This window comes from Sphaerodactylus townsendi, linkage group LG03 (assembly GCF_021028975.2).
Source record: "Sphaerodactylus townsendi isolate TG3544 linkage group LG03, MPM_Stown_v2.3, whole genome shotgun sequence".
Lineage (NCBI taxonomy): Eukaryota > Metazoa > Chordata > Lepidosauria > Squamata > Sphaerodactylidae > Sphaerodactylus > Sphaerodactylus townsendi.
In genome coordinates this window covers 20,266,436-20,274,284 of record NC_059427.1, presented here as the reverse complement: position 1 = coordinate 20,274,284, position 7,849 = coordinate 20,266,436, and the positions used below count along the sequence as shown (strand labels likewise).

The 7,849-nt window shown below is 45.7% G+C and overlaps 1 long non-coding RNA gene across 1 annotated transcript in view; it reads right to left on the bottom strand.

Moving 5' to 3' along the window:
* Positions 1-2,624: 2,624 nt before the first annotated feature.
* LOC125427639 overlaps positions 2,625-7,849 on the bottom strand; it is a 9,852-nt gene continuing 4,627 nt past the window's right edge. The window contains exons 2-3 of the long non-coding RNA XR_007243745.1: positions 3,972-3,977; positions 2,625-2,637 (exon numbers count right to left, since the gene is read on the bottom strand). This is a non-coding gene — a long non-coding RNA (uncharacterized LOC125427639). The remainder of the gene's footprint in view (positions 2,638-3,971; positions 3,978-7,849) is intronic.

Genomic DNA, 7,849 nt, shown 5'->3' with positions numbered 1-7,849 from the left:
ACACAACTTCAGCAGGCAGATATTCTACAATTGTTAATGAACCTGGAGGTACCATAGCTGTCCCCGGTGTCCCCTCTGTTGCTTTTGAGGAAGTCACCAAAAACTTTCTTCAAAATATTATCAACTCAACTTCTACAGAGAACCTCTACACCATCCACACGACCGTTTCAGGTCCTGGAGGGGCTACGGCCCCAAATGGAGATCCAACAACTGCGATTGAAAATGCCACCGAGTTTCACGAGGAATCCTCCGCAAGCCAAGATGATGTCCCCCCAGTAGAAAATCCTGCAACCACTACCTCTATTTCAACAGAAAATCCCATCCACAACATCACTGGAAAAACTATCACCCAAAGTCAGGACAACACCGTTGTCATGGTTACATCTTCTGAAAATGTTCCTGACGATCTACCTGACATCACTCACGGTAAATGGAGATCAGATCTGTAGGGTTTGGAGGAAAGAATCAACAGAAAGGGTGATGGGGTGTCCAATTTGGTTCTTTTCTGCAAATGACCCTTGGGTGAGGTGATTTTCCCTCTAGACTTATTTCTGATCTGCCTGTGGAGAAATTAGGCTAAACTTGTTTGACAGTGGTGACGCTGGGAAGAATCAGTGAGCATGGAAAAGACTAAGCATCTTCCTCTTGTCTAAAGTGCAAATTGAGCAGCAGTGGCATAGGAGGTTAAGAGCTCGTGTATCTAATCTGGAGGAACCGGGTTTGATTCCCAGCTCTGCCACCTGAGCTGTGGAGGCTTATCTGGGGAATTCAGATTAGCCTGTACACTCCCACACACACCAGCTCGGTGACCTTGGGCTAGTCACAGCTTCTCGGAGCTCTCTCAGCCCCACCTACCTCACAGGGTGTTTGTTGTGAGGGGGGAAGGGCAAGGAGATTGTCAGCCCCTTTGAGTCTCCTGCAGAAGAGAAAGGGGGGATATAAATCCAAACTCTTCTTCTTCTCTTTGCACTCACAGGTTCCACTCTGAAAACACCTCTACCCCATGGTAGCTTTCTGAGGCACATGTAGGAGCTGCTAATCCCATGTTTGCCTCAAATCATGTGGGTATGGATCAAAATGGCTACCTCTCTGTTTTGGGTTTCATTATATACTGTATTGATACTTTCAATGCAGTGGGGTTATAATATATCATCTTATTTTTTCTTCACTGCATCTTTATGATGTAAGGTAAGTTGAAAGTAACTTCCATTTGAAGTCACCCACTGAACTCCAGTGATTTGGACAGTGGTTTAAACCTAGATTTACCTTTAGGACTCAGGCAGACCAAATTGATTCAATCCACCCATAAAATGCAAATTGCTAGCTCAAAAAACCTCAGTTTGCCTTGGAGTTGTGCCAGGTTGTTTTTAACTCTTCATCTCCCCCCCCCCACCCCCGTTTTGTTATTTGGAATCAGCTTACCTCACTCTATTAGCATTTAAAATGCTAACAGCAGGTTGAGGGGTGCTTTTGAACAGTGAAATTTAACGGAGATTGAAGGGTTAAAACCCCTTCACAGTTTTAAGGGAAACTGCTGTCTTCAATTTGCACTTTAGACAATTTGCAATTTGGACTATCAAGAAGCGGTCCTCTGTGTTGAGAGGAAGAGAAGAGGAAAGAAGCAGACAAATTAGAATTTACACACCACTGTGTACAATTTTTTACTTGTGTCTGATCATACTAACCAATGATGCACAAGCCACTGTTAAACAAATTGTGGTTCACTGAGATGTCTCAATCATCTTTCACCAATGGAAGGGAAAGGAAGCATTTTGAACACTCTGACAGTGCTAAGGATAAATATTGGTTTTTATTTTTGGGGAACAATTATGGAAGAAATCCGGGAAATAATGCTTTCAGAAGATCCAGAGGTGCACTGAGAATACCACTGAGGGACTGCAAGAAACAAATTATCTGTAAGAACAGAAATTTTCATAGCTGCCCAATTATTTCAACCAAGAATTAGTTCTATGGACTTCTTGAAACCATTCGCTTTTTGGTATGTTTTGTGATAGAAATGGCTAGTTTTGAAAAATTAGGAAGAAGAGGGGTATTTTTGAATTTAACGTTTGTTTGCTTACAAAGGCAGGGTATAAATGAAGTAGTAAATGATAGTATTGAGCCATAAATTGCTCTTTTATTTTATTATTCTAGGCCAGGGCCCTCAGTCTTTGTGAGCAGGCAGGCACCTTTTATAATTCTGACACAGAGTGGTGGGTAGAACTCAGTGGTGGGATCCAAAAATTTTAGTAACAGGTTCCCACGGTGGTGGGATTCAAACAGTGGCATAGCGCCAATGGGGCTGGGCGGGGCACGACGGGGGCGTGGCCAAGCATTCCGGGGGCGGGGCATTAATAATTTCTCTGTTACTGTAAAAAACACTTTCTGTAAAAAAATGTTCCTAATTTCCAGCTGGTATCTTTCTGTCCATAATTTAAACTCATTATAGCAAGTCCTATCATCTACTGCCAACAGAAACAACTCCTCCTCCTCTAATTGACTGTCAAATAATACTTTCAAATACTTAATTTTATTTCTAGAAATCAAAAGAAGGATACTTTCCTTAAACAAGGAACTTTACCATATTTCTAAAACATGTTTTTAAAACAGCCCCAACAGGGAGAATTGTCCCGTTTTCTACCTTCGCTAACCATTCACATAGGAAACAACAGGACTTTATGATTTTTGGACCTATTGGAATCTCTAATGGAAAAGCGGACCCAATTAGTAACCCCCTCTTGGCACACACCAATAATTAGTAACCCACTCTCGGGAACTGGTGAGAACCTGCTGGATCCCACCTCTGGTAGAACTGCAAAATGGTTGCCACAGAAAGTGGAGCCGTTTACAAAATGTCAGGGACTGAGGTAATTCTAACAATAACTCTTTAACATTTCAGGCAGAGAAGGTCTGTTTAACAGAATGCCTTTTAAATCAAACATTATTTTTTTTTAAAAATTTCTTGTATACATAGAACACACCTTCAGTCACAAAGTGAAGATCCTTTTGTGGTTCAAATGGTTTCCAAGTGATATTTATGTTCCCCTGTTGCTGAGGCACTATTTTTAATTCCAAAGCAGGAAAGAACTTTCTAGGCATTCCTAATAACTACTGCAGGTTAGTCGTGTGGAACTGCCCTAAGAACCTGAAGTGAGTCTCCACTCCTGATGAGTATTTGATCAGTTTGATCCAATTATTTTGTACTTTTCAGGGAACCCATCATGCTACTTTGAGTGTGTCATTGTCCCACCATGGGCCACTGTCCTTCTGTGCTTGGGAACGGCATTCTTCATTTTTGCACTGGTTGGCTTTGTCTTTTTGGTAAGTTTGGGATGGTCAAGTCGAGAGGCTCAGGAAGAGAAGCTAGTGGTCTGTTCTCTGGGCTTGCTTCCCCTAGCAACAGATGAGCTTGTCCTCCAACACACATGTATGTATCAGTCTGGTCTTCCCACTGGACACTAGTCATGATGGTCCAAGACACTTCAGGGAATACTGACAGACAAACCATGGATTAAGTGGGAAATTTGCAACTGTATCCCTAATTGAACTGAGAGTTTCAGAGCCGCCATGGGAGACCTGAATTGGACCTGGGTCATAGCTCTGGTGAAGGAAGGCTAAGTCTTTCTCCCATGTTCTTCCCTGATCATAAGAACATAAGAACATAAGAACAAGCCAGCTGGATCAGACTAGAGACCATCTAGTCCAGCTCTCTGCTACTCGCAGTGGCCCACCAGGTGCCTTTGGGAGCTCACATGCAGGATGTGAGAGCAACGGCCTTCTGTGGCTTTTGCTCCCGAGCACCTGGACTGTTAAGGCATTTGCAATCTCAGATCAAGACGGATCAAGATTGGTAGCCATAGATCGACTTCTCCTCCATAAATCTGTCCAAGCCCCTTTTAAAGCTATCCAGGTTAATGGCCATCACCACCTCCTGTGGCAGCATATTCCAAACACCAATCAAAATAAGCCACTCCCATCTCCAAAGCTGCTATTAGTTATCTACAGGGAGTATGAATGTGCAGAAGCGTAGCTGCATTGGGGACATCCAGGGCGGCTTGTCCCGGGCACTGCCATTGCAGTCACAATGGGAGGTGGGGCTGTGGCGGGGCATTTCAGGGGCAGGGAGGGGGCATGCGGGCAGTTCATGCTCCAGGCACAGTTTCCTCTCCCTTCGTCACTGTGTGTGTGCATATCTGTTTTTTGTCCACTGGGAGTTTGACTCAGGGAAATTAGGTCAGGAGTTTGGATTTATATCCCCCCTTTCTCTCCTGCAGGAGACTCAAAGGGGCTTACAATCTCCTTGCCCTTCCCCCCTCACAACAAACACCCTGTGAGGTGGGTGGGACTGAGAGAGCTCCGAGAAGCTGTGACTAGCCCAAGGTCACCCAGCTGGCGTGTGTGGAAGTGCACAGGCTAATCTGAATTCCCCAGAGAAGCCTCCACAGCTCAGGCGGCAGAGCTGGGAATCAAACCCGGTTCCTCCAGATTAGATACACGAGCTCTTAACCTCCTACGCCACTGCTGGAAAGTACTACTGAATCTACCCCAAAGCCCCTCTTGTTTTCTGGGTAGGATTGCCACTTTTTAAATTGTAAAATTCCTGGAGATTTGGGGGTGGAGCCTGGGGAAGGTAGGATTTGGGAAGGAGAGCAACCTCAGCAGGATATTTTCTCCAGGGAAATAGCTTTTTAGCCTGGATATCAGTTGTCATTCTGAGTGATCTCTAGGCCTCACCTGGAGGTTGGCATCCCTGTTCCTGGGCTTGGCTCTGGGTGTTGCTTAATAACATGTTTAAGAAATGTCTCTGTCATCCCTGATTCATTAATAAACCACTCCTTATCCTGTTAATAAATGTGCCTGTTGCTCTTTTTCAGCTTCCCTACTGCAGAAAGTTCAGGAGCCCCTCAGCTGTGTCGAGCAGCTCGTCCCCACGATATTCTGTTTAGGAAAACACATGTCAGCTCCAAACCAAGTCAATGTGTGCCCAGTTTTGCTATACTTGATTTGGACTGCTTCAGCACGTTTGCCTTTCACTTCAGACAATGAAGCATCTTCGAAGCTTTGAATGACATAACATACGTCAACACCTACATCCCTCCCGGATGAGCCCCCAAACTGATCTTGAGTGCTACTGTACAGTTCTGGAATGTTAAAAAGTCATTAAAAAGAGAGGATGCCTGTATGTACATGCCGAGTACCTTCCCCGCCGAACAGGCCAGGCCTGTTGAACCAACCCAAACAGCCCATCAGCAGAGGCTGTGGAAATCTTGTGTTTATTCCCGGCTTACAAAGTGCTCGTTTTAAATGTGTGGTTGATCACCAAGCCAAACACAGCCTGCCAGCTATTGATTGAGGCCTGGCAGTCAGCTGGCAACCTCATGGTTGCTTTTCTGGATTTAAAAAAAATATTTAACATGTACCTGCTGGTTTTTCACAATGGGAGGCTTAACAATAGAGTTGGGTGAATCCTAGAGTATCACCCCAAGGCCAATGACTCACTTTCAGTCTTTCACCAGAAGTCACACTGGGTGTCCGCATGCCTGTCACTGTACCTTGTATCCTTCCAGGGATGCCAGGAATTGCTGGAAACTCTATACCCGTGGTGGCAAACCTTTGGCACTCCAGATGTTATGGACTACAATTCCCATCGGCCCCTGCCAGCATGGCCAATTGTAAGGGCTGTTGGGAATTGTAGTCCATAACATCTGGAGTGCCAAAGGTTCGCCACCACTGCTCTATACCTTTACTGTAGAGAGTTTATGGTGATTCCTACAGCTGTTGTCACTTCTGGGTTCCCCCCAGATGTGATGTCATGCTGTCACTGATGGCACCCATTTATGCCCCCACCCTCTGGACTCCTACTGGTTGTCAGGCTGTGCCCTAACTCCAGCCATCCCAGTATTTCATCCACCAGCTCCTGAAGTGCGGGTGGGAGGGACTGAGTGAGAAATCAGTGTATAGTGCTGGTGTATCCGTCCCTGCCACTTAAATTCTAATGTGGGGCGGGGTTGCTAGTTATACCATAGAGTTTTTGTCAATTTCTAGAAAGTTAATGATACCCCAGAGTCCACCCTCCAAAGCAACCACTCTCTCCAGGGGAACTGGCCTCTGCAGTCTGGAGATCAGCTCTAATGCTGGAAGATCTCCCGGAGGTTGGCAGAACCAGGTGAACCTGTCTGGAGACTGTGGTCTTCCATTAACCGGTCATGACTTCAGAAAAGTGCCAGAAAGCACAGGGTTTTCACTATTTCTGTCCACCCATTCCCACACATGTAAGGATGCCAGACGTCGGAAGCAGTTGGGGTGGAGGGACCTCTCACCGCTAGGTTTCTTTGGTCTGCAAAGGAGAATCTCAAACTGTAAAATGAAACTGTAAACTGGAAGAGAGTTTTCCTCTCAGCTCTGTACTTTAGAAGGAAGGATCCCTTTGTCGAGAACGGCAGCCCCTGGCAGAGTTGAATATCACAAGTGTGGAAATCAGCGCCCAGTCCTGAATCATAGCAATATGGCCAAGGGCTCCACCTCATTTTTGCTGTCTCCTTTCCCTTTCACGGTTGATGGCAGCACTCTAACATGAACCACTGAGCCGTTTCTGAGGAGAAGGAACATGCTGTGCCAATGAGGCTTTCAGTGCATGTGGCAGGCCTTGGGTTTCAATCTGCTCTCTCGAAAAGATGTTTAAAATATGCACTCTGGGATACTTAGAGACATTTTGATGGGACACTGTGTTCAGATTTAGTGCATATTTTAAAATGCATTCAGGTTTGCGGTATGTGGAGAGGAGGGCGACCATGCGCACCAGCTTGCCCTTCAAGGACACACATTCATGGGTCCCACACTGACTGCTCATGGGGAGCAGGACTGCTGCAACAGAAGCTTTGGCAGAAAGCCTCCCACGAGAGAGGGGTGGAGTCCTCAGGACAGAAAATGTATCAGTCATTTTCCTTAGAGAGCTAAAAGCTGCAAGATAGAGGTGCATCATACTCTATTGTGATCTTTAAGCAACAGAACAATGACTGCGATAGGACCAAAAACTCCCCTTTTAATGGAGACAATAGAATAGGATGATGCTATCAGATTCCAAAGGACATCACTGATCTCCTAGTTCGTTCACCCTCTTCCTGTGGAGTGGGCTTTTCCTGGCAGGTTCATGCCTTTTATGCCAACAGTGCAAAGTGCCAGATGTTTTGAACCAGAGGTTGCTGTTACAGCACATGGACGTTTCATTGTCTCTGAACCAACACAGTGGCTGGAAAGCAGAAGCAACTCCCGATCAGTCCTCTGCTACTGCTTTTTCCACCTCCATCTTGGCATATAGCCATGGGGTTAGTGCACCTTTCAAGCCAAACATACCATGTGACCTGGGAAACCAATAAGGTCTCACCTGGCCTGATATAAATGCGCTTATTACATTCCTCCAGATTTTGGGGAAGTTGTGCTGCTACAGGTTGCTGAAAAGCAGTTTGAGGCTCCTGGTTTATCTCTGAGCCATCAGCCCTGAATCGGAAACAGAAGTGATTTCCCACCGAAAACAAGTCACTCAAATCGTATCCAATGGGGCACAGATTCTGCCAGTGGAATCAGGGGCTTTGCATGGTTCTTGTAGCCTGCCTCGTACTCTGCCTTGGGCCAGGAGGTTAGTCCCACATCAGTGCTTAGAAGGAAAGTCTTCTGATTCACAGACACACATCATTGATGCTTATTGAGCGGGTGAAAATAAGGGCTTGTTTGGGAGGGCGTTCTGTTGGGACATCATCTGAAAGACGAAGTTAAAGGCACACTTGGAATTCAGTACTGTAGCAGCTATCATGATGAAGGTCTGGTCTCATCTTCGGGGCCCTTCGGGGGA